The sequence below is a fragment of the Pseudophryne corroboree genome, unplaced genomic scaffold, assembly GCF_028390025.1.
Source record: "Pseudophryne corroboree isolate aPseCor3 unplaced genomic scaffold, aPseCor3.hap2 scaffold_775, whole genome shotgun sequence".
Taxonomy (NCBI): domain Eukaryota; kingdom Metazoa; phylum Chordata; class Amphibia; order Anura; family Myobatrachidae; genus Pseudophryne; species Pseudophryne corroboree.
The window spans coordinates 78,747-102,749 of record NW_026970354.1 but is presented as its reverse complement, the minus strand read 5'-3'; the positions used below and the strand labels follow the sequence as shown (position 1 = coordinate 102,749).

Here is a 24,003-nt window from a genome sequence, read left to right as displayed (position 1 = left end):
AGATATCACCTTGTTTTCACATTAAACAGACTTCCACATGAGAAAGCAGCAAGGATGCAGTGGCGTTAATGTTTCCTGGTGTCAACCTGTATTATTTCAGTAGACATTGAAATGAGGATGCATCTTGCTGCCTTTCCAATGAAGCAAGTTTAATTTAGTAATAGGTGAAAAACCATCCTTACAAAGGTGTTAATCAGAGACTTGGCTTTGTGGACACTTTTCAGAGAACAAATTTGTTAGCATAAAAATAAAGCCAGAAAATGAAGAGCTGTTTAATCACGCAATTTGATTTTTTTGCCAGCATATTTCTTTTTCTCTGCAACCCACTGCTAAATTGTGCTTCCTAGATGTTTTTATAAAATCACTGAATCAAATCTAACTCTGATTACATCAGAGAAGGCCAGGTACCCTACACCATAACAGGGGGTATGAAATTTGACTTGTCTACTTAAAGATCACCAAAATCTGATAACAAGGTCAATTACGTCCCTGGGTGGGATTGAACCACCAACCTTTTGGTTAATAGCCGTACACACTAACTGATTGCGCCACAGAGACACTTTGCAAAAGTACATACTGACAAATGCTAATAAGCATTCATCTAAAACGTTTCCTAGAAAAACTTAAAAAAGTCAATAATCTGGAGAGTTTTTGTAAGATGTTTCTTCCATCAACCAACGAAGAAACACATTGGTACTTTCCCATGATGAGTGAGTGCTTCAGGATCTCTTGCACTTACATGTGCAGCAGAGTACAGCAATGGAAGCATGCTGGGCCCATAACCCAGAGGTAGGCAGATTGAAACTATCCTCTGCTATATGCATTTTTTTGTTTGTTAATTAAAGTAATCCAAAACTGGGATTGATATTTTGGCTCTTTTATTTTTACTTAAAGTACAATAACTTTTACCATTTTAATTTGTTTTAATAGTATATTGACAGTATTGTTTTCTTTCAAAAATCCACTTAATTTTCTTTACCCTATTATTAAAATGGTAATTGACAAAAACAAACTACATTGTCACCAGAAGAGCAATACAAAATGTACAAGTGATATATTAAAATCATCTTTCCAGCTTGAATTTCAATGATGCATTGGGGCAACGATTTTGTGAGAAACATCTTCACCCTTAAATAAAGATTTTGTTAATTCCTTACCTGTGTGCTAATTAGATATCACCTTGTTTTCACATTAAACAGACTTCCACATGAGAAAGCAGCAAGGATGCAGTGGCGTTAATGTTTCCTGGTGTCAACCTGTATTATTTCAGTAGACATTGAAATGAGGATGCATCTTGCTGCCTTTCCAATGAAGCAAGTTTAATTTAGTAATAGGTGAAAAACCATCCTTACAAAGGTGTTAATCAGAGACTTGGCTTTGTGGACACTTTTCAGAGAACAAATTTGTTAGCATAAAAATAAAGCCAGAAAATAAAGAGCTGTTTAATCACTCAATTGGATTTTTCTGCCAGCATATTTTTTTTCTCTGCAACCCACTGCTAAATTGTGCTTCCTAGCTGTTTTTATAAAATCACTGAATCAAATCTAACTCTGATTACATCAGAGAAGGCCAGGTACCCTACACCATAACAGGGGGTTTGAAATTTTGACTTGTCTACTTAAAGATCACCAAAATCTGATAACAAGGTCAATTAGGTCCCTGGGTGGGATTGAACCACCAACCCTTTGGTTAATAGCCGTACATACTAACTGATTGCGCCACAGAGACACTTGGCAAAAGTCCATACTGACAAAGGCTAATAAGCATTTAACTAAAACGTTTCCTAGAAAAACTTTAAAAAGTCAATAATCTGGAGAGTTTTTGTAAGATGTTTCTTCCATCAACCAACGAAGAAACACATTGGTACTTTCCCATGATGAGTGAGTGCTTCAGGATCTCTTGAACTTACATGTTCAGCAGAGTACAGCAATGGAAGCATGCTGGGCCCATAACCCAGAGGTAGGCAGATTGAAACTATCCTCTGCTATATGCATTTTTTTTTTGTTAATTAAAGTAATCCAAAACTGGGATTGATATTTTGTCTCTTTTATTTTTACTTAAAGTACAATAACTTTTACCATTTTAATTTGTTTTAATAGTATATTGACAGTATTGTTTTCTTTCATAAATCCACTTCATTTTCTTTACCCTATTATTAAAATGGTAATTGACAAAAACAAACTACATTGTCACCAGAAGAGCAATACAAAATGTACAAGTGATATATTAAAATCATCTTTCCAGCTTGAATTTCAATGATGCATTGGGTCAACAATTTTGTGAGAAACATCTTCACCCTTAAATAAAGATTTTCTTAATTCCTTACCTGTGTGCTAATTATATATCACCTTGTTTTCACATTAAACAGACTTCCACATGAGAAAGCAGCAAGGATGCAGTGGCGTTAATGTTTCCTGGTGTCAACTTGTATTATTTCAGTAGACATTGAAATGAGGATGCATCTTGCTGCCTTTCCAATGAAGCAAGTTTAATTTAGTAATAGGTGAAAAACCATCCTTACAAAGGTGTTAATCAGAGACTTGGCTTTGTGGACACTTTTCAGAGAACAAATTTGTTAGCATAAAAATAAAGCCAGAAAATAAAGAGCTGTTTAATCACTCAATTGGATTTTTCTGCCAGCATATTTTTTTTCTCTGCAACCCACTGCTAAATTGTGCTTCATAGCTGTTTTTATAAAATCACTGAATCAAATCTAACTCTGATTACATCAGAGAAGGCCAGGTACCCTACACCATAACAGGGGGTTTGAAATTTTGACTTGTCTACTTAAAGATCACCAAAATCTGATCACAAGGTTAATTACGTCCCTGGGTGGGATTGAACCACCAACCTTTTGGTTAATAGCCAAACACACTAACCTATTGCGCCACAGAGACACTTTGCAAAAAGTACATACTGACAAAGGCTAATAAGCATACATCTAGAACGTTTCCTAGAAAAACATTAAAAAATCAATAATCTGGAGTGTTTTTGTAAGATGTTTCTTCCATCAACCAACGAATAAACACATTGGTACTTTCCCATGATGAGTGAGTGCTTCAGGATCTCTTGCACTTACATGTGCAGCAGAGTACTGCAATGGAAGCATGCTGGACCCATAACCCAGAGGTAGGCAGATTGAAACTATCCTTTGCTATATGCATTTTTTTTGTTAATTTAAGTAATCAAAACTGGGATTGATATTTTTGCTCTTTTATTTTTACTTAAAGTACAATAACTTTTACCATTTTAATTTGTTTTAATAGTATATTGACAGTATAGTTTTCTTTCAAAAATCCACTTAATTTTCTTTACCCTATTATTAAAATGGTAATTGACAAAAAAAACTACATTGTCACCAGAAGAGCAATACAAAATGTACAAGTGATATATTAAAATCATCTTTCCAGCTTGAATTTCAATGATGCATTGGGGCAACAATTTTGTGAGAAACATCTTCACCCTTAAATAAAGATTTTCGTAATTTCTTACCTGTGTGCTAATTAGATATCACCTTGTTTTCACATTAAACAGACTTCCACATGAGAAAGCAGCAAGGATGCAGTGGCGTTAATGTTTCCTGGTGTCAACCTGTATTATTTCAGTAGACATTGAAATGAGGATGCATCTTGCTGCCTTTCCAATGAAGCAAGTTTAATTTAGTAATAGGTGAAAAACCATCCTTACAAAGGTGTTAATCAGAGACTTGGCTTTGTGGACACTTTTCAGAGAACAAATTTGTTAGCATAAAAATAAAGCCAGAAAATAAAGAGCTGTTTAATCACTCAATTGGATTTTTCTGCCAGCATATTTTTTTTCTCTGCAACCCACTGCTAAATTGTGCTTCCTAGCTGTTTTTATAAAATCACTGAATCAAATCTAACTCTAATTACATCAGAGAAGGCCAAGTACCCTACACCATAACAGGGGGTTTGAAATTTTGACTTGTCTACTTAAAGATCACCAAAATCTGATAACAAGGTCAATTAGGTCCCTGGGTGGGATTGAACCACCAACCTTTTGGTTAATAGCCGTACATACTAACTGATTGCGCCACAGAGACACTTTGCAAAAGTCCATACTGACAAAGGCTAATAAGCATTCATCTAAAACGTTTCCTAGCAAAACTTTAAAAAGTCAATAAACTGGAGAGTTTTTGTAAGATGTTTCTTCCATCAACCAACGAAGAAACACATTGGTACTTTCCCATGATGAGTGAGTGCTTCAGGATCTCTTGCACTTACATGTGCAGCAGAGTACTGCAATGGAAGCATGCTGGGCCCATAACCCAGAGGTAGGCAGATTGAAACTATCCTCTGCTATATGCATTTTTTTTTGTTAATTAAAGTAATCCAAAACTGGGATTGATATTTTGTCTCTTTTATTTTTACTTAAAGTACAATAACGTTTACCATTTTAATTTGTTTTAATAGTATATTGACAGTATTGTTTTCTTTCAAAAATCCACTTCATTTTCTTTACCCTATTATTAAAATGGTAATTGACAAAAACAAACTACATTGTCACCAGAAGAGCAATACAAAATGTACAAGTGATATATTAAATTCATCTTTCCAGCTTGAATTTCAATGATGCATTGGGTCAACAATTTTGTGAGAAACATCTTCACCCTTAAATAAAGATTTTCTTAATTCCTTACCTGTGTGCTAATTAGATATCACCTTGTTTTCACATTAAACAGACTTCCACATGAGAAAGCAGCAAGGATGCAGTGGCGTTAATGTTTCCTGGTGTCAACTTGTATTATTTCAGTAGACATTGAAATGAGGATGCATCTTGCTGCCTTTCCAATGAAGCAAGTTTAATTTAGTAATAGGTGAAAAACCATCCTTACAAAGGTGTTAATCAGAGACTTGGCTTTGTGGACACTTTTCAGAGAACAAATTTGTTAGCATAAAAATAAAGCCAGAAAATGAAGAGCTGTTTAATCACTCAATTGGATTTTTCTGCCAGCATATTTTTTTTCTCTGCAACCCACTGCTAAATTGTGCTTCCTAGCTGTTTTTTATAAAATCACTGAATCAAATCTAACTCTGATTACATCAGAGAAGGCCTGGTACCCTACACAATAAGAGGGGGTTTGAAATTTTGACTTGTCTACTTAAATATCACCAAAATCTGATCACAAGGTCAATTACGTCCCTGGGTGGGATTGAACCACCAACCTTTTGGTTAATAGCCGAACACACTAACCGATTGCGCCACAGAGACACTTTGCAAACAGTACGTACTGACAAAGGCTAATAAGCATACATCTAGAACGTTTCCTAGAAAAACATTAAAAAATCAATAATCTGGAGAGTTTTTGTAAGATGTTTCTTCCATCAACCAATGAATAAACACATTGGTACTTTCCCATGATGAGTGAGTGCTTCAGGATCTCTTGCACTTACATGTGCAGCAGAGTACTGCAATGGAAGCATGCTGGACCCATAACCCAGAGGTAGGCAGATTGAAACTATCCTTTGCTATATGCATTTTTTTTTGTTAATTTAAGTAATCAAAACTGGGATTGATATTTTTGCTCTTTTATTTTTACTTAAAGTACAATAACTTTTACCATTTTAATTTGTTTTAATAGTATATTGACAGTATACTTTTCTTTCAAAAATCCACTTAATTTTCTTTACCCTATTATTAAAATGGTAATTGACAAAAAAAACTACATTGTCACCAGAAGAGCAATACAAAATGTACAAGTGATATATTAAAATCATCTTTCCAGCTTGAATTTCAATGATGCATTGGGGCAACAATTTTGTGAGAAACATCTTCACCCTTAAATAAAGATTTTTGTAATTTCTTACCTGTGTGCTAATTAGATATCACCTTGTTTTCACATTAAACAGACTTCCACATGAGAAAGCAGCAAGGATGCAGTGGCGTTAATGTTTCCTGGTGTCAACCTGTATTATTTCAGTAGACATTGAAATGAGGATGCATCTTGCTGCCTTTCCAATGAAGCAAGTTTAATTTAGTAATAGGTGAAAAACCATCCCTACAAAGGTGTTAATCAGAGACTTGGCTTTGTGGACACTTTTCAGAGAACAAATTTGTTAGCATAAAAATAAAGCCAGAAAATGAAGAGCTGTTTAATCACGCAATTTGATTTTTTTGCCAGCATATTTCTTTTTCTCTGCAACCCACTGCTAAATAGTGCTTCCTACATGTTTTTATAAAATCACTGAATCAAATCTAACTCTGATTACATCAGAGAAGGCCAGGTACCCTACACCATAACAGGGGGTATGAAATTTGACTTGTCTACTTAAAGATCACCTAAATCTGATAACAAGGTCGATTAGGTCCCTGGGTGGGATTGAACCACCAACCTTTTGGTTAATAGCCGTACATACTAACTGATTGCGCCACATAGACCCTTTTACTTGCCTTATAGAGCAGCTCTGGAGCTGTTACAGTGCCCGGCTGCTGCAAGAAATCAGCTTGAATGCTTAAGCGGCTAGGGCATAGCCAACATGAGCCCCACACCGAAGGAGGGTGGAGGTGTTTAATGCGAACTAGGGGTCATCCAAGCGCCGCAAAAGGCCGCCATGCCCTGCACGCCCCTTTTCTCTTTTCATATGCAGACGAGGGTTGATGTGATGACATCACCATATGCAAATCCATCTGCTGCAGGCCTTCCCCCAGGAATGCTTGCACTAGTTGTTGCATTTGGTTTGTTGTTTGGGGGTGCTTCAGTATTAGGCAGCCTTCTGCCCTCCCATGTTCATCTGAAAATATGTGTTCTCCCTGCAGTTGTTGTCCCCAGATGAGAGTTCCCTTGTGCTGCCTCAGTTGGATCTCCTTCACTTGACAGGGGGGTACCCGAGCAGCAACCCTCCCCAGCTCTAGCCCAACTCCTACTTACCTGCCAGGTGAGATACTATGATCATGAAGGTGCTTCTCCCAGGGCAAGGCTCACCCATTGCACTCTGGGTGTGCTGCTCCTGCGATTTCCCCAAATGTGGGAAACTTGACTGCATAATTTGTGTTTCCCCTGGTCGGCTCTCGTATAATTCAGATCTCTTTGTCTCAGGTCTCTCTCCAGCCTAGTTTGCTGTCTGTTTCCACTTCTCTTTTCTTGAGCCGCTCCCTTCTATGCCCTTGCGCACTATCCTGACTTCTCCCGTCTGCTTACTTTGTGCTTTCCAATGCACAATGCAAACTACAGGTAGTACTGCAGGGCCCACACCCTTTTACTTGCCTTACAGAGCAGCTCTGGGGCTGTTACAGTGCCCAGCTGCTGCAAGAAATCAGCTTGAATGCTTCAGGGGCTGGGGCATAGCCAACATGAGCCCCACACCGAAGGAGGGTGGAGGTGTTTAATGCGAACTAGGGGTCATCCAAGCGCCGCAAAAGGCCGCCATGCCCTGCACGCCCCTTTTCTCTTTTCATATGCAGACGAGGGTTGAAGCCAACTTTGACCCACTGCTTGGATGGCATTACCATATGCAAATCAATCTGCTGCAGGCCTTCCCCCAGGAATGCTTGTACTAGTTGTTGCATTTGGTTTGTTGTTTGGGGGTGCTTCAGTATTAGGCAGCCTTCTGCCCTCCCATGTTCATCTGAAAATATGTGTTCTCCCTGCAGTTGTTGTCCCCAGATGAGAGTTCCCTTGTGCTGCCTCAGTTGAATCTCCTTTACTTGACAGAGATGTGCCTGAGCAGCGGCCCTCCCCAGCCCTATCTCAAATCATACTTATTTTGCATAGGAGATACCATGGTCATGAAGATTGTTCTCCCAGGGTGAGGTTCATTCATTGCATTCTGGGTATGCTGACCCCTGTGATTTCCCCAAATGTGGGAAACTCGACTGCATTATTTGTGGTAGTGGGGGACTGTGTTTGTGCTTTCCTCTGGTCAGCTCTGGTAAAAGTCAGATTTCTTTGTCTCAGATCTTCCTCTAACCTTGTTCTTCTTTCGAGAGTTCCCTTGTGCTGCCTCAGTTGGATCTCCTTCACTTGACAGGGGGGTGCACGAGCAGCGACCCTCCCCAGCTCTAGCCCAACTCCTATTTACCTGCCAGGTGAGATACTATGATCAGGAAGGTGCTTCTCCCAGGGCAAGGCTCACCCATTGCACTCTGGGTGTGCTGCTCCTGCGATTTCCCCAAATGTGGGACACTTGACTGCATAATTTGTGTTTCCTCTGGTCGGCTCTCATATAATTCAGATCTCTTTGTCTCAGGTCTTTCTCCAGCCTAGTTTGCTGTCTGTTTCCACTTCTCTTTTCTTGAGCCGCTCCCTTCTATGCAGTTGCGCACTATCCTGACCTCTCCCGTCTGCTTACTTTGTGCCTTCCAACGCACAATGCATACTACAGGTAGTGCTGCAGGGCCCACACCCTTTTACATGCTTTACAGAGCAACTCTGGAGCTGTTACAGTTCCCAGCTGCTGCAAGAAATCATCTTGAATGCTTCAGGGGCTGGGGCATAGCCAACATGAGCCCCACACCGAAGGAGGGGTCATCCAAGCGCCACAAAAGGACACCATGCCCTGCACATCCCTTTTTTCTTTTCATATGCAGACGAGGGTTGAAGCCAACTTTGACCCACTGCTTGGATGACATCACCATATACAAATCCATCTGCTGCAGGCCTTCCCCCAGGAATGCTTGCACTAGTTGTTGCATTTGGTTTGTTGTTTGGGGGTGCTTCAGTATTAGGCAGCCTTCTGCCCTCCCATGTTCATCTGAAAATATGTGTTCTCCCTGCAGTTGTTGTCCCCAGATGAGAGTTCCCTTGTGCTGCCTCAGTTGAATCTCCTTTACTTGACAGAGATGTGCTTGAGCAGCGGCCCTCCCCAGCCCTATCCCAAATCATACTTATTTTGCATAGGAGATACCATGGTCATGAAGATTGTTCTCCCAGGGTGAGGTTCATTCATTGCATTCTGGGTATGCTGACCCCTGTGATTTCCCCAAATGTGGGAAACTCGACTGCATTATTTGTGGTAGTGGGGGACTGTGTTTGTGCTTTCTTCTGGTCAACTCTGGTAAAAATCAGATTTCTTTGTCTCAGATCTTCCTCTAGCCTTGTTCCTCTTTCGAGAGTTCCCTTGTGCTGCCTCAGTTGGATCTCCTTCACTTGACAGGGGGGTACCCGAGCAGCGACCCTCCCCAGCTCTAGCCCAACTCCTACTTACCTGCCAGGTGAGATACTATGATCATGTAGGTGCTTCTCCCAGGGCAAGGCTCACCCATTGCACTCTGGGTGTGCTGCCCCTGTGATTTCCCCAAATGTGGGAAACTTGACTGCATAATTTGTGTTTCCCCTGGTCGTCTCTCGTATAATTCAGATCTCTTTGTCTCAGGTCTCTCTCCAGCCTAGTTTGCTGTCTGTTTCCACTTCTCTTTTCTTGAGCCGCTCCCTTCTATGCCCTTGCGCACTATCCTGACTTCTCCTGTCTGCTTACTTTGTGCCTTCCAACACACAATGCAAACTACAGGTAGTGCTGCAGGGCCCACACCCTTTTACTTGCCTCACAGAGCAGCTCTGGAGCTGTTACAGTACCCAGCTGCTGCAAGAAATCAGCTTGAATGCTTCAGGGGCTGGGGCATTGCCAACATGAGCCCCACACCGAAGGAGGGTGGGGGTGTTTAATGCGAACTAAGGGTCACCCAAGCGCCGCAAAAGGCCGCCATGCCCTGCACGCCCCTTTTCTCTTTTCATATGCAGACGAGGGTTGAAGCCAACTTTGACCCACTGCTTGGATGGCATTACCATATGCAAATCAATCTGCTGCAGGCCTTCCCCCAGGAATGCTTGCACTAGTTGTTGCATTTGGTTTGTTGTTTGGGGGTGCTTCAGTATTAGGCAGCCTTCTGCCCTCCCATGTTCATCTGAAAATATGTGTTCTCCCTGCAGTTGTTGTCCCCAGATGAGAGTTCCCTTGTGCTGCCTCAGTTGAATCTCCTTTACTTGACAGAGATGTGCCTGAGCAGCGGCCCTCCCCAGCCCTATCCCAAATCATACTTATTTTGCATAGGAGATACCATGGTCATGAAGATTGTTCTCCCAGGGTGAGGTTCATTCATTGCATTCTGGGTATGCTGACCCCTGTGATTTCCCCAAATGTGGGAAACTCGACTGCATTATTTGTGGTAGTGGGGGACTGTGTTTGTGCTTTCCTCTGCTCAGCTCTGGTAAAAGTCAGATTTCTTTGTCTCAGATCTTCCTCTAGCCTTGTTCTTCTTTCGAGAGTTCCCTTGTGCTGCCTCAGTTGGATCTCCTTCACTTGACAGGGGGGTGCCCGAGCAGCGACCCTCCCCAGCTCTAGCCCAACTCCTACTTACCTGCCAGGTGAGATACTATGATCATGTAGGTGCTTCTCCCAGGGCAAGGCTCACCCATTGCACTCTGGGTGTGCTGCTCCTGCGATTTCCCCAAATGTGGGAAACTTGACTGCATAATTTGTGTTTCCTCTGGTCGGCTCTCGTATAATTCAGATCTCTTTGTCTCAGGTCTTTCTCCAGCCTAGTTTGCTGTCTGTTTCCACTTCTCTTTTCTTGAGCCGCTCCCTTCTATGCCCTTGCGCACTATCCTGACCTCTCCCGTCTGCTTACTTTGTGCCTTCCAACGCACAATGCATACTACAGGTAGTGCTGCAGGGCCCACACCCTTTTACATGCTTTACAGAACAGCTCTGGAGCTGTTACAGTGCCCAGCTGCTGCAATAAATCATCTTGAATGCTTCAGGGGCTGGGGCATAGCCAACATGAGCCCCACACCGAAGGAGGGTGGGGGTGTTTAATGCGAATTAGGGGTCATGCAAGCGCCGCAAAAGGCCGCCATGCCCTGCACATCCCTTTTTTCTTTTCATATGCAGACGAGGGTTGAAGCCAACTTTGACCCACTGCTTGGATGACATCACCATATGCAAATCCATCTGCTGCAGGCCTTCCCCCAGGAATGCTTGTACTAGTTGTTGCATTTGGTTTGTTGTTTGGGGGTGCTTCAGTATTAGGCAGCCTTCTGCCCTCCCATGTTCATCTGAAAATATGTGTTCTCCCTGCAGTTGTTGTCCCCAGATGAGAGTTCCCTTGTGCTGCCTCAGTTGAATCGCCTTTACTTGACAGAGATGTGCCTGAGCAGCGGCCCTCCCCAGCCCTATCCCAAATCATACTTATTTTGCATAGGAGATATCATGGTCATGAAGATTGTTCTCCCAGGGTGAGGTTCATTCATTGCATTCTGGGTATGATGACCCCTGTGATTTCCCCAAATGTGGGAAACTCGACTGCATTATTTGTGGTAGAGGGGGACTGTGTTTGTGCTTTCCTCTGGTCAGCTCTGGCAAAAGTCAGATTTCTTTGTCTCAGATCTTCCTCTAGCCTTGTTCTTCTTTCGAGAGTTCCCTTGTGCTGCCTCAGTTGGATCTCCTTCACTTGACAGGGGGGTGCCCGAGCAGCGACCCTCCCCAGCTCTAGCTCAACTCCTACTTACCTGCCAGGTGAGATACTATGATCAGGAAGGTGCTTCTCCCAGGGCAAGGCTCACCCATTGCACTCTGGGTGTGCTGCTCCTGCGATTTCCCCAAATGTGGGACACTTGACTGCATAATTTGTGTTTCCTCTGGTCGGCTCTCGTATTATTCAGATCTCTTTGTCTCAGGTCTCTCTCCAGCCTAGTTTGCTGTCTGTTTCCACTTCTCTTTTCTTGAACCGCTCCCTTCTATGCCCTTGCGCACTATCCTGACTTCTCCCGTCTGCTTACTTTGTGCCTTCCAACGCACAATGCGAACTACAGGTAGTGCTGCAGGGCCCACACCCTTTTAGTTGCCTTACAGAGCAGCTCTGGAGCTGTTACAGTGCCCAGCTTCTGCAAGAAATCAGCTTGAATGCTTCAGGTGCTGGGGCATAGCCAACATGAGCCCCACACCGAAGGAGGGTGGAGGTGTTTAATGCGAATTAGGGGTCATGCAAGCGCCGCAAAAGGCCGCCATGCCCTGCACATCCCTTTTTTCTTTTCATATGCAGACGAGGGTTGAAGCCAACTTTGACCCACTGCTTGGATGACATCACCATATGCAAATCCATCTGCTGCAGGCCTTCCCCCAGGAATGCTTGCACTAGTTATTGCATTTGGTTTGTTGTTTGGGGGTGCTTCAGTATTAGGCAGCCTTCTGCCCTCCGATGTTCATCTGAAAATATGTGTTCTCCCTGCAGTTGTTGTCCCCAGATGAGAGTTCCCTTGTGCTGCCTCAGTTGAATCGCCTTTACTTGACAGAGATGTGCCTGAGCAGCGGCCCTCCCCAGCCCTATCCCAAATCATACTTATTTTGCATAGGAGATATCATGGTTTGAAGATTGTTCTCCCAGGGTGAGGTTCATTCATTGCATTCTGGGTATGATGACCCCTGTGATTTCCCCAAATGTGGGAAACTCGACTGCATTATTTGTGGTAGTGGGGGACTGTGTTTGTGCTTTCCTCTGGTCAGCTCTGGTAAAAGTCAGATTTCTTTGTCTCAGATCTTCCTCTAGCCTTGTTCTTCTTTCGAGAGTTCCCTTGTGCTGCCTCAGTTGGATCTCCTTCACTTGACAGGGGGGTGCCCAAGCAGCGACCCTCCCCAGCTCTAGCCCAACTCCTACTTACCTGCCAGGTGAGATACTATGATCATGTAGGTGCTTCTCCCAGGGCAAGGCTCACCTATTGCACTCTGGGTGTGCTGCCCCTTTGATTTCCCCAAATGTGGGAAACTTGACTGCATAATTTGTGTTTCCCCTGGTCGGCTCTCATATAATTCAGATCTCTTTGTCTCAGGTCTCTCTCCAGCCTAGTTTGCTGTCTGTTTCCACTTCTCTTTTCTTGAGCCGCTCCCTTCTATGCCCTTGCGCACTATCCTGACTTCTCCCGTCTGCTTACTTTGTGCCTTCCAACGCACAATGCGAACTACAGGTAGTGCTGCAGGGCCCACACCCTTTTACTTGCCTTACAGAGCAGCTCTGGAGCTGTTACAGTGCCCGGCTGCTGCAAGAAATCAGCTTGAATGCTTAAGCGGCTAGGGCATAGCCAACATGAGCCCCACACCGAAGGAGGGTGGAGGTGTTTAATGCGAACTAGGGGTCATCCAAGCGCCGCAAAAGGCCGCCATGCCCTGCACGCCCCTTTTCTCTTTTCATATGCAGACGAGGGTTGATGTGATGACATCACCATATGCAAATCCATCTGCTGCAGGCCTTCCCCCAGGAATGCTTGCACTAGTTGTTGCATTTGGTTTGTTGTTTGGGGGTGCTTCAGTATTAGGCAGCCTTCTGCCCTCCCATGTTCATCTGAAAATATGTGTTCTCCCTGCAGTTGTTGTCCCCAGATGAGAGTTCCCTTGTGCTGCCTCAGTTGGATCTCCTTCACTTGACAGGGGGGTACCCGAGCAGCAACCCTCCCCAGCTCTAGCCCAACTCCTACTTACCTGCCAGGTGAGATACTATGATCATGAAGGTGCTTCTCCCAGGGCAAGGCTCACCCATTGCACTCTGGGTGTGCTGCTCCTGCGATTTCCCCAAATGTGGGACACTTGACTGCATAATTTGTGTTTCCCCTGGTCGGCTCTCATATAATTCAGATCTCTTTGTCTCAGGTCTCTCTCCAGCCTAGTTTGCTGTCTGTTTCCACTTCTCTTTTCTTGAGCCGCTCCCTTCTATGCCCTTGCGCACTATCCTGACTTCTCCCGTCTGCTTACTTTGTGCCTTCCAACGCACAATGCGAACTACAGGTAGTGCTGCAGGGCCCACACCCTTTTACTTGCCTTACAGAGCAGCTCTGGAGCTGTTACAGTGCCCAGCTGCTGCAAGAAATCAGCTTGAATGCTTCAGGGGCTGGGGCATAGCCAACATGAGCCCCACACCGAATGAGGGTGGAGGTGTTTAATGCGAACTAGGGGTCATCCAAGCGCCGCAAAAGGCCGCCATGCCCTGCACGCCCCTTTTCTCTTTTCATATGCAGATGAGGGTTGAAGCCAACTTTGACCCACTGCTTGGATGACATCACCCTATACAAATCCATCTGCTGCAGGCCTTCCCCCAGGAATGCTTGTACTAGTTGTTGCATTTGGTTTGTTGTTTGGGGGTGCTTCAGTATTAGGCAGCCTTCTGCCCTCCCATGTTCATCTGAAAATATGTGTTCTCCCTGCAGTTGTTGTCCCCAGATGAGAGTTCCCTTGTGCTGCCTCAGTTGAATCTCCTTTACTTGACAGAGATGTGCCTGAGCAGCGGCCCTCCCCAGCCCTATCCCAAATCATACTTATTTTGCATAGGAGATACCATGGTCATGAAGATTGTTCTCCCAGGGTGAGGTTCATTCATTGCATTCTGGGTATGCTGACCCCTGTGATTTCCCCAAATGTGGGAAACTCGACTGCATTATTTGTGGTAGAGGGGGACTGTGTTTGTGCTTTCCTCTGGTCAGCTCTGGTAAAAGTCAGATTTCTTTGTCTCAGATCTTCCTCTAGCCTTGTTCCTCTTTCAAGAGTTCCCTTGTGCTGCCTCAGTTGGATCTCCTTCACTTGACAGGGGGGTGCCCGAGCAGCGACCCTCCCCAGCTCTAGCCCAACTCCTACTTACCTGCCAGGTGAGATACTATGATCATGAAGGTGCTACTCCCAGGGCAAGGCTCACCCATTGCACTCTGGGTGTGCTGCTCCTGCAATTTCCCCAAATGTGGGACACTTGACTGCATAATTTGTGTTTCCCCTGGTCGGCTCTCGTATAATTCAGATCTCTTTGTCTCAGGTCTCTCTCCAGCCTAGTTTGCTGTCTGTTTCCACTTCTCTTTTCTTGAGCCGCTCCCTTCTATGCCCTTGCGCACTATCCTGACTTCTCCCGTCTGCTTACTTTGTGCCTTCCAACGCACAATGCGAACTACAGGTAGTGCTGCAGGGCCCACACCCTTTTACTTGCCTTACAGAGCAGCTCTGGAGCTGTTACAGTGCCCAGCTGCTGCAAGAAATCAGCTTGAATGCTTCAGGGGCTGGGGCATAGCCAACATGAGCCCCACACCGAAGGAGGGTGGAGGTGTTTAATGCAAACTAGGGGTCATCCAAGCGCCGCAAAAGGCCGCCATGCCCTGCACGCCCCTTTTCTCTTTTTTGATATGCAGACGAGGGTTGAAGCCAACTTTGACCCACTGCTTGGATGGCATTACCATATGCAAATCAATCTGCTGCAGGCCTTCCCCCAGGAATGCTTGCACTAGTTGTTGCATTTGGTTTGTTGTTTGGGGGTGCTTCAGTATTAGGCAGCCTTCTGCCCTCCCATGTTCATCTGAAAATATGTGTTCTCCCTGCAGTTGTTGTCCCCAGATGAGAGTTCCCTTGTGCTGCCTCAGTTGAATCTCCTTTACTTGACAGAGATGTGCCTGAGCAGCGGCCCTCCCCAGCCCTATCCCAAATCATACTTATTTTGCATAGGAGATACCATGGTCATGAAGATTGTTCTCCCAGGGTGAGGTTCATTCATTGCATTCTGGGTATGCTGACCCCTGTGATTTCCCCAAATGTGGGAAACTCGACTGCATTATTTGTGGTAGTGGGGGACTGTGTTTGTGCTTTCCTCTGGTCAGCTCTGGTAAAAGTCAGATTTCTTTGTCTCAGATCTTCCTCTAGCCTTGTTCTTCTTTCGAGAGTTCCCTTGTGCTGCCTCAGTTGGATCTCCTTCACTTGACAGGGGGGTGCACGAGCAGCGACCCTCCCCAGCTCTAGCCCAACTCCTATTTACCTGCCAGGTGAGATACTATGATCAGGAAGGTGCTTCTCCCAGGGCAAGGCTCACCCATTGCACTCTGGGTGTGCTGCTCCTGCGATTTCCCCAAATGTGGGGCACTTGACTGCATAATTTGTGTTTCCTCTGGTCGGCTCTCATATAATTCAGATCTCTTTGTCTCAGGTCTTTCTCCAGCCTAGTTTGCTGTCTGTTTCCACTTCTCTTTTCTTGAGCCGCTCCCTTCTATGCCCTTGCGCACTATCCTGACCTCTCCCGTCTGCTTACTTTGTGCCTTCCAACGCACAATGCATACTACAGGTAGTGCTGCAGGGCCCACACCCTTTTACATGCTTTACAGAGCAGCTCTGGAGCTGCTACAGTGCCCAGCTGCTGCAAGAAATCATCTTGAATGCTTCAGGGGCTGGGGCATAGCCAACATGAGCCCCACACCGAAGGAGGGTGGAGATGTTTAATGCGAATTAGGGGTCATCCAAGCGCCACAAAAGGACGCCATGCCCGGCACATCCCTTTTTTCTTTTCATATGCAGACGAGGGTTGAAGCCAACTTTGACCCACTGCTTGGATGACATCACCATATGCAAATCCATCTGCTGCAGGCCTTCCCCCAGGAATGCTTGCACTAGTTGTTGCATTTGGTTTGTTGTTTGGGGGTGCTTCAGTATTAGGCAGCCTTCTGCCCTCCCATGTTCATCTGAAAATATGTGTTCTCCCTGCAGTTGTTGTCCCCAGATGAGAGTTCCCTTGTGCTGCCTCAGTTGAATCTCCTTTACTTGACAGAGATGTGCCTGAGCAGCGGCCCTCCCCAGCCCTATCCCAAATCATACTTATTTTGCATAGGAGATACCATGGTCATGAAGATTGTTCTCCCAGGGTGAGGTTCATTCATTGCATTCTGGGTATGCTGACCCCTGTGATTTCCCCAAATGTGGGAAACTCAACTGCATTATTTGTGGTAGTGGGGGACTGTGTTTGTGCTTTCTTCTGGTCAACTCTGGTAAAAATCAGATTTCTTTGTCTCAGATCTTCCTCTAGCCTTGTTCCTCTTTCGAGAGTTCCCTTGTGCAGCCTCAGTTGGATCTCCTTCACTTGACAGGGGGGTACCCGAGCAGCGACCCTTCGCAGCTCTAGCCCAACTCCTACTTACCTGCCAGGTGAGATACTATGATCATGTAGGTGCTTCTCCCAGGGCAAGGCTCACCCATTACACTCTGGGTGTGCTGCCCCTGTGATTTCCCCAAATGTGGGAAACTTGACTGCATAATTTGTGTTTCCTCTGGTCGGCTCTCGTATAATTCAGATCTCTTTGTCTCAGGTCTCTCTCCAGCCTAGTTTGCTGTCTGTTTCCACTTCTCTTTTCTTGAGCCGCTCCCTTCTATGCCCTTGCGCACTATCCTGACTTCTCCCGTCTGCTTACTTTGTGCCTTCCAACACACAATGCAAACTACAGGTAGTGCTGCAGGGCCCACACCCTTTTACTTGCCTCACAGAGCAGCTCTGGAGCTGTTACAGTGCCCAGCTGCTGCAAGAAATCAGCTTGAATGCTTCAGGGGCTGGGGCATTGCCAACATGAGCCCCACACCGAAGGAGGGTGGGGGTGTTTAATGCGAACTAAGGGTCACCCAAGCGCCGCAAAAGGCCGCCATGCCCTGCACGCCCCTTTTCTCTTTTCATATGCAGACGAGGGTTGAAGCCAACTTTGACCCACTGCTTGGATGGCATTACCATATGCAAATCAATCTGCTGCAGGCCTTCCCCCAGGAATGCTTGCACTAGTTGTTGCATTTGGTTTGTTGTTTGGGGGTGCTTCAGTATTAGGCAGCCTTCTGCCCTCCCATGTTCATCTGAAAATATGTGTTCTCCCTGCAGTTGTTGTCCCCAGATGAGAGTTCCCTTGTGCTGCCTCAGTTGAATCTCCTTTACTTGACAGAGATGTGCCTGAGCAGCGGCCCTCCCCAGCCCTATCCCAAATCATACTTATTTTGCATAGGAGATACCATGGTCATGAAGATTGTTCTCCCAGGGTGAGGTTCATTCATTGCATTCTGGGTATGCTGACCCCTGTGATTTCCCCAAATGTGGGAAACTCGACTGCATTATTTGTGGTAGTGGGGGACTGTGTTTGTGCTTTCCTCTGCTCAGCTCTGGTAAAAGTCAGATTTCTTTGTCTCAGATCTTCCTCTAGCCTTGTTCTTCTTTCGAGAGTTCCCTTGTGCTGCCTCAGTTGGATCTCCTTCACTTGACAGGGGGGTGCCCGAGCAGCGACCCTCCCTAGCTCTAGCCCAACTCCTACTTACCTGCCAGGTGAGATACTATGATCAGGAAGGTGCTTCTCCCAGGGAAAGGCTCACCCATTGCACTCTGGGTGTGCTGCTCCTGCGATTTCCCCAAATGTGGGAAACTTGACTGCATAATTTGTGTTTCCTCTGGTCGGCTCTCGTATAATTCAGATCTCTTTGTCTCAGGTCTTTCTCCAGCCTAGTTTGCTGTCTGTTTCCACTTCTCTTTTCTTGAGCCGCTCCCTTCTATGCCCTTGCGCACTATCCTGACCTCTCCCGTCTGCTTACTTTGTGCCTTCCAACGCACAATGCATACTACAGGTAGTGCTGCAGGGCCCACACCCTTTTACATGCTTTACAGAACAGCTCTGGAGCTGTTACAGTGCCCAGCTGCTGCAAGAAATCATCTTGAATGCTTCAGGGGCTGGGGCATAGCCAACATGAGCCCCACACCGAAGGAGGGTGGAGATGTTTAATGCGAATTAAGGGTCATCCAAGCGCCACAAAAGGATGCCATGCCCTGCACATCCCTTTTTTCTTTTCATATGCAGACGAGGGTTGAAGCCAACTTTGACCCACTGCTTGGATGACATCACCATATGCAAATCCATCTGCTGCAGGCCTTCCCCCAGGAATGCTTGTACTAGTTGTTGCATTTGGTTTGTTGTTTGGGGGTGCTTCAGTATTAGGCAGCCTTCTGCCCTCCCATGTTCATCTGAAAATATGTGTTCTACCTGCAGTTGTTGTCCCCAGATGAGAGTTCCCTTGTGCTGCCTCAGTTGAATCTCCTTTACTTGACAGAGATGTGCCTGAGCAGCGGCCCTCCCCAGCCCTATCCCAAATCATACTTATTTTGCATAGGAGATACCATGGTCATGAAGATTGTTCTCCCAGGGTGAGGTTCATTCATTGCATTCTGGGTATGCTGACCCCTGTGATTTCCCCAAATGTGGGAAACTCGACTGCATTATTTGTGGTAGTGGGGGACTGTGTTTGTGCTTTCCTCTGGTCAGCTCTGGTAAAAGCCAGATTTCTGTGTCTCAGATCTTCCTCTAGCCTTGTTCTTCTTTCGAGAGTTCTCTTGTGCTGCCTCAGTTGGATCTCCTTCACTTGACAGGGGGTTGCCCGAGCAGCGACCCTCCCTAGCTCTTGCCCAACTCCTACTTACCTGCCAGGTGAGATACTATGATCATGAAGGTGCTTCTCCCAGGGCAAGGCTCACCCATTGCACTCTGTGTGTGCTGCTCCAGCGATTTCCCCAAATGTGGGAAACTCGACTGCATAATTTGTGTTTCCCCTGGTCGGCTCTCGTATAATTCAGATCTCTTTGTCTCAGGTCTTTCTCCAGCCTAGTTTGCTGTCTGTTTCCACTTCTCTTTTCTTGAGCCGCTCCCTTCTATGCCCTTGCGCACTATCCTGACTTCTCCCGTCTGCTTACTTTGTGCCTTCCAACGCACAATGCGAACTACAGGTAGTGCTGCAGGGCCCACACCCTTTTAGTTGCCTTACAGAGCAGCTCTGGAGCTGTTACAGTGCCCAGCTGCTGCAAGAAATCAGCTTGAATGTTCTTCGTTGATTGATGGAAGAAACATCTTACAAAAACTCTCCAGATTATTGACTTTTTAAAGTTTTTCTAGGAAACGTTCTAGATGAATGCTTATTAGCGTTTGTCAGAATGTACGTTTGCAAAGTGTCACTGTGGCGCAATCAGTTAGTGTGTTCGGTTATTATCCAAAAGGTTGGTGGTTCAATCCCATCCAGGGACGTAATTTACCTTGTTATCAGATTTTGGTGATCTTTAAGTAGACAAGTCAAAATTTCAAACCCCCTCTTGTGGTGTAGGGTACCTGGCCTTCTCTGATGTAATCAGAGTTAGATTTGATTAAGTGATTTTATAAAAAAAACAGCTAGGAAGCACAATTTAGCAGTGGGTTGCAGAGAAAAAGAAATATGCTGGCAAAAAAATCCAATTGAGTGATTAAACAGCTCTTCATTTTCTGGCTTTATTTTTATGCTAACAAATTTGTTCTCTGAAAAGTGTCCACAAAGCCAAGTATCTGATTAACACCTTTGTAGGGATGGTTTTTCACCTATTACTAAATTAAACTTGCTTCATTGGAAAGGCAGCAAGATGCATCGTCATTTCAATATCTACTGAAATAATACAGGTTGACACCAGGAAACATTAACGCCACTGCATCCTTGCTGCTTTCTCATGTGGAAGTCTGTTTAATGTGAAAACAAGGTGATATCTAATTAGCACACAGGTAAGGAATTAAGAAAATCTTTATTTAAGGGTGAAGATGTTTCTCACAAAATCGTTGCCCCAATGCATCATTGAAATTCAAGCTGGAAAGATGATTTTAATATATCACTTGTACATTTTGTATTGCTCTTCTGGTGACAATGTAGTTTGTTTTTGTCAATTACCATTTTAATAATAGGGTAAAGAAAATTAAGTGGATTTTTGAAAGAAAACAATACTGTCAATATACTATTAAACAAATTAAAATGGTAAAAGTTATTGTACTTTAAGTAAAAATAAAAGAGCTAAAATATCAATCCCAATTTTGGATTACTTTAATTAAAAAAAAATGCATATAGCAGAGGATAGTTTCAATCTGCCTACCTCTGGGTTATCGGCCCAGCATGCTTCCATTGCAGTACTCTGCTGCACATGTAAGTGCAAGAGATCCTGAAGCACTCACTCATCATGGGAAAGTACCAATGTGTTTCTTCGTTGGTTGATGGAAGAAACATCTTACAAAAACTCTCCAGATTATTGACTTTTTAAAGTTTTTCTAGGAAACGTTCTAGATGAATGCTTATTAGCCTTTGTCAGTATGAACTTTTTGCAAAGTGTCTCTGTGGCGCAATCGGTTAGTGTGTTCAGCTATTAACCAAAAGGTAGGTGGTTCAATCCCACCCAGGGATGTAATTGACCTTGTGATCAGATTTTGGTGATATTTAAGTAGACAAGTCAAAATTTCAAACCCCCTGTTATGGTGTGGGTACCTGGCCTTCTCTGATGTAATCAGAGTTAGATTTGATTCAGTGATTTTATAAAAACAGATAGGAAGCACAATTTAGCAGTGGGTTGCAGAGAAAAAGAAATATGCTGGCAAAAAAATCCAATTGAGTGATTAAACAGCTCTTCATTTTCTGGCTTTATTTTTATGCTAACAAATTTGTTCTCTGAAAAGTGTCCACAAAGCCAAGTCTCTGTTTAACACCTTTGTAGGGATGGTTTTTCACCTATTACTAAATTAAACTTGCTTCATTGGAAAGGCAGCAAGATGCATCGTCATTTCAATATCTACTGAAATAATACAGGTTGACACCAGGAAACATTAACGCCACTGCATCCTTGCTGCTTTCTCATGTGGAAGTCTGTTTAATGTGAAAACAAGGTGATATCTAATTAGCACACAGGTAAGGAATTAAGAAAATCATTATTTAAGGGTGAAGATGTTTCTCACAAAATCGTTGCCCCAATGCATCATTGAAATTCAAGCTGGAAAGATGATTTTAATATATCACTTGTACATTTTGTATTGCTCTTCTGGTGACAATGTAGTTTGTTTTTGTCAATTACCATTTTAATAATAGGGTAAAGAAAATTAAGTGGATTTTTGAAAGAAAACAATACTGTCAATATACTATTAAACAAATTAAAATGGTAAAAGTTATTGTACTTTAAGTAAAAATAAAAGAGCTAAAATATCAATCCCAATTTTGGATTACTTTAATTAAAAAAAAATGCATATAGCAGAGGATAGTTTCAATCTGCCTACCTCTGGGTTATCGGCCCAGCATGCTTCCATTGCAGTACTCTGCTGCACATGTAAGTGCAAGAGATCCTGAAGCACTCACTCATCATGGGAAAGTACCAATGTGTTTCTTCGTTGGTTGATGGAAGAAACATCTTACAAAAACTCTCCAGATTATTGACTTTTTAAAGTTTTTCTAGGAAACGTTCTAGATGAATGCTTATTAGCCTTTGTCAGTATGAACTTTTTGCAAAGTGTCTCTGTGGCGCAATCGGTTAGTGTGTTCAGCTATTAACCAAAAGGTAGGTGGTTCAATCCCACCCAGGGATGTAATTGACCTTGTGATCAGATTTTGGTGATATTTAAGTAGACAAGTCAAAATTTCAAACCCCCTGTTATGGTGTGGGTACCTGGCCTTCTCTGATGTAATCAGAGTTAGATTTGATTCAGTGATTTTATAAAAACAGATAGGAAGCACAATTTAGCAGTGGGTTGCAGAGAAAAAGAAATATGCTGGCAAAAAAATCCAATTGAGTGATTAAACAGCTCTTCATTTCTGGCTTTATTTTTATGCTAACAAATTTGTTCTCTGAAAAGTGTCCACAAAGCCAAGTCTCTGTTTAACACCTTTGTAGGGATGGTTTTTCACATATTACTAAATTAAACTTGCTTCATTGGAAAGGCAGCAAGATGCATCCTCATTTCAATGTCTACTGAAATAATACAAGTTGACACCAGGAAACATTAACGCCACTGCATCCTTGCTGCTTTCTCATGTGGAAGTCTGTTTAATGTGAAAACAAGGTGATATCTAATTAGCACACAAGCAAGGAATTAAGAAAATCTTTATTTAAGGGTGAAGATGTTTCTCACAAAATCGTTGCCCCAATGCATCATTGAAATTCAAGCTGGAAAGATGATTTTAATGTATCACTTGTACATTTTGTATTGCTCTTCTGGTGACAATGTAGTTTGTTTTTGTCAATTACCATTTTAATAATAGGGTAAAGAAATTAAGTGGATTTTTGAAAGAAAACAATACTGTCAATATACTATTAAAACAAATTAATTGGTAAAAGTTATTGTACTTTAAGTAAAAATAAAAGAGGCAAAATATCAATCCCAGTTTTGGATTACTTTAATTAACAAAAAAAAATGCATATAGCAGAGGATAGTTTCAATCTGCCTACCTCTGGGTTATGGGCCCAGCATGCTTCCATTGCTGTACTCTGCTGCACATGTAAGTGCAAGAGATCCTGAAGCACTCACTCATCATGGGAAAGTACCAATGTGTTTCTTCGTTGGTTGATGGAAGAAACATCTTACAAAAACTCTCCAGATTATTGACTTTTTAAAGTTTTTCTAGGAAACGTTTTAGATGAATGCTTATTAGCCTTTGTCAGTATTTACTTCTGCAAAGTGTCTCTGTGGCGCAATCAGTTAGTGTGTACGGCTACTAACCAAAAGGTTGGTAATTCAATCACACCCAGGGACGTAATTGACCTTGTGATCAGATTTTGGTGATCTTTAAGTAGACAAGTCAAAATTTCAAACCCCCTGTTATGGTGTAGGGTACCTGGCCTTCTCTGATGTAATCAGAGTTAGATTTGATTCAGTGATTTTATAAAAACAGCTAGGAAGCACAATTTAGCAGTGGGTTGCAGAGAAAAAGAAATATGCTGGCAAAAAAATCCAATTGAGTGATTAAACAGCTCTTCATTTTCTGGCTTTATTTTTATGCTAACAAATTTGTTCTCTGAAAAGTGTCCACAAAGCCAAGTCTCTGATTAACACCTTTGTAGGGATGGTTTTTCACCTATTACTAAATTAAACTTGCTTCATTGGAAAGGCAGCAAGATGCATCCTCATTTCAATGTCTACTGAAATAATACAGGTTGACACCAGGAAACATTAACGCCACTGCATCCTTGCTGCTTTCTCATGTGGAAGTCTGTTTAATGTGAAAACAAGGTGATATCTAATTAGCACACAGGTAAGGAATTAAGAAAATCTTTATTTAAGGGTGAAGATGTTTCTCACAAAATCGTTGCCCCAATGCATCATTGAAATTCAAGCTGGAAAGATGATTTTAATATATCACTTGTACATTTTGTATTGCACTTCTGGTGACAATGTAGTTTGTTTTTGTCAATTACCATTTTAATAATAGGGTAAAGAAAATTAAGTGGATTTTTGAAAGAAAACAATACTGTCAATATACT

The 24,003-nt window shown here is 43.5% G+C and overlaps 21 non-coding genes and 2 pseudogenes across 21 annotated transcripts; 22 read left to right on the top strand and 1 right to left on the bottom strand.

Moving 5' to 3' along the window:
- Positions 1-2,823: 2,823 nt before the first annotated feature.
- Positions 2,824-2,897, bottom strand: TRNAN-AUU (transfer RNA asparagine (anticodon AUU)). The gene has a single exon. It is a non-coding gene; the product is annotated as a tRNA-Asn (tRNA).
- Positions 2,898-6,881: 3,984 nt separating this feature from the next.
- On the top strand, positions 6,882-7,044 carry LOC135040846 (U1 spliceosomal RNA). The gene has a single exon (XR_010234651.1). It is a non-coding gene; the product is annotated as a U1 spliceosomal RNA (small nuclear RNA).
- Positions 7,045-7,715: 671 nt separating this feature from the next.
- On the top strand, positions 7,716-7,879 carry LOC135040838 (U1 spliceosomal RNA). The gene has a single exon (XR_010234643.1). It is a non-coding gene; the product is annotated as a U1 spliceosomal RNA (small nuclear RNA).
- A 152-nt stretch (positions 7,880-8,031) lies between these two features.
- On the top strand, positions 8,032-8,194 carry LOC135040851 (U1 spliceosomal RNA). The gene has a single exon (XR_010234655.1). It is a non-coding gene; the product is annotated as a U1 spliceosomal RNA (small nuclear RNA).
- A 646-nt stretch (positions 8,195-8,840) lies between these two features.
- LOC135040841 (U1 spliceosomal RNA) lies at positions 8,841-9,004 on the top strand. The gene has a single exon (XR_010234646.1). It is a non-coding gene; the product is annotated as a U1 spliceosomal RNA (small nuclear RNA).
- A 152-nt stretch (positions 9,005-9,156) lies between these two features.
- On the top strand, positions 9,157-9,319 carry LOC135040853 (U1 spliceosomal RNA). The gene has a single exon (XR_010234657.1). It is a non-coding gene; the product is annotated as a U1 spliceosomal RNA (small nuclear RNA).
- Positions 9,320-9,990: 671 nt separating this feature from the next.
- Positions 9,991-10,154, top strand: LOC135040837 (U1 spliceosomal RNA). Its single transcript, XR_010234642.1, has one exon. It is a non-coding gene; the product is annotated as a U1 spliceosomal RNA (small nuclear RNA).
- A 152-nt stretch (positions 10,155-10,306) lies between these two features.
- LOC135040847 (U1 spliceosomal RNA) lies at positions 10,307-10,469 on the top strand. Its single transcript, XR_010234652.1, has one exon. It is a non-coding gene; the product is annotated as a U1 spliceosomal RNA (small nuclear RNA).
- A 671-nt stretch (positions 10,470-11,140) lies between these two features.
- Positions 11,141-11,304, top strand: LOC135040842 (U1 spliceosomal RNA). Its single transcript, XR_010234647.1, has one exon. It is a non-coding gene; the product is annotated as a U1 spliceosomal RNA (small nuclear RNA).
- Positions 11,305-11,456: 152 nt separating this feature from the next.
- LOC135040845 (U1 spliceosomal RNA) lies at positions 11,457-11,619 on the top strand. The gene has a single exon (XR_010234650.1). It is a non-coding gene; the product is annotated as a U1 spliceosomal RNA (small nuclear RNA).
- Positions 11,620-12,290: 671 nt separating this feature from the next.
- On the top strand, positions 12,291-12,453 carry LOC135040843 (U1 spliceosomal RNA). The gene has a single exon (XR_010234648.1). It is a non-coding gene; the product is annotated as a U1 spliceosomal RNA (small nuclear RNA).
- A 152-nt stretch (positions 12,454-12,605) lies between these two features.
- LOC135040855 (U1 spliceosomal RNA) lies at positions 12,606-12,747 on the top strand (annotated as a pseudogene).
- A 672-nt stretch (positions 12,748-13,419) lies between these two features.
- LOC135040848 (U1 spliceosomal RNA) lies at positions 13,420-13,561 on the top strand (annotated as a pseudogene).
- A 692-nt stretch (positions 13,562-14,253) lies between these two features.
- On the top strand, positions 14,254-14,417 carry LOC135040839 (U1 spliceosomal RNA). Its single transcript, XR_010234644.1, has one exon. It is a non-coding gene; the product is annotated as a U1 spliceosomal RNA (small nuclear RNA).
- A 152-nt stretch (positions 14,418-14,569) lies between these two features.
- LOC135040849 (U1 spliceosomal RNA) lies at positions 14,570-14,732 on the top strand. Its single transcript, XR_010234653.1, has one exon. It is a non-coding gene; the product is annotated as a U1 spliceosomal RNA (small nuclear RNA).
- A 673-nt stretch (positions 14,733-15,405) lies between these two features.
- On the top strand, positions 15,406-15,569 carry LOC135040836 (U1 spliceosomal RNA). The gene has a single exon (XR_010234641.1). It is a non-coding gene; the product is annotated as a U1 spliceosomal RNA (small nuclear RNA).
- Positions 15,570-15,721: 152 nt separating this feature from the next.
- On the top strand, positions 15,722-15,884 carry LOC135040852 (U1 spliceosomal RNA). Its single transcript, XR_010234656.1, has one exon. It is a non-coding gene; the product is annotated as a U1 spliceosomal RNA (small nuclear RNA).
- A 671-nt stretch (positions 15,885-16,555) lies between these two features.
- On the top strand, positions 16,556-16,719 carry LOC135040840 (U1 spliceosomal RNA). The gene has a single exon (XR_010234645.1). It is a non-coding gene; the product is annotated as a U1 spliceosomal RNA (small nuclear RNA).
- A 152-nt stretch (positions 16,720-16,871) lies between these two features.
- On the top strand, positions 16,872-17,034 carry LOC135040854 (U1 spliceosomal RNA). Its single transcript, XR_010234658.1, has one exon. It is a non-coding gene; the product is annotated as a U1 spliceosomal RNA (small nuclear RNA).
- Positions 17,035-17,705: 671 nt separating this feature from the next.
- LOC135040835 (U1 spliceosomal RNA) lies at positions 17,706-17,869 on the top strand. Its single transcript, XR_010234640.1, has one exon. It is a non-coding gene; the product is annotated as a U1 spliceosomal RNA (small nuclear RNA).
- A 152-nt stretch (positions 17,870-18,021) lies between these two features.
- On the top strand, positions 18,022-18,184 carry LOC135040844 (U1 spliceosomal RNA). Its single transcript, XR_010234649.1, has one exon. It is a non-coding gene; the product is annotated as a U1 spliceosomal RNA (small nuclear RNA).
- A 671-nt stretch (positions 18,185-18,855) lies between these two features.
- LOC135040834 (U1 spliceosomal RNA) lies at positions 18,856-19,019 on the top strand. Its single transcript, XR_010234639.1, has one exon. It is a non-coding gene; the product is annotated as a U1 spliceosomal RNA (small nuclear RNA).
- A 152-nt stretch (positions 19,020-19,171) lies between these two features.
- On the top strand, positions 19,172-19,334 carry LOC135040850 (U1 spliceosomal RNA). The gene has a single exon (XR_010234654.1). It is a non-coding gene; the product is annotated as a U1 spliceosomal RNA (small nuclear RNA).
- The last annotated feature ends 4,669 nt before the right edge of the window (positions 19,335-24,003 follow it).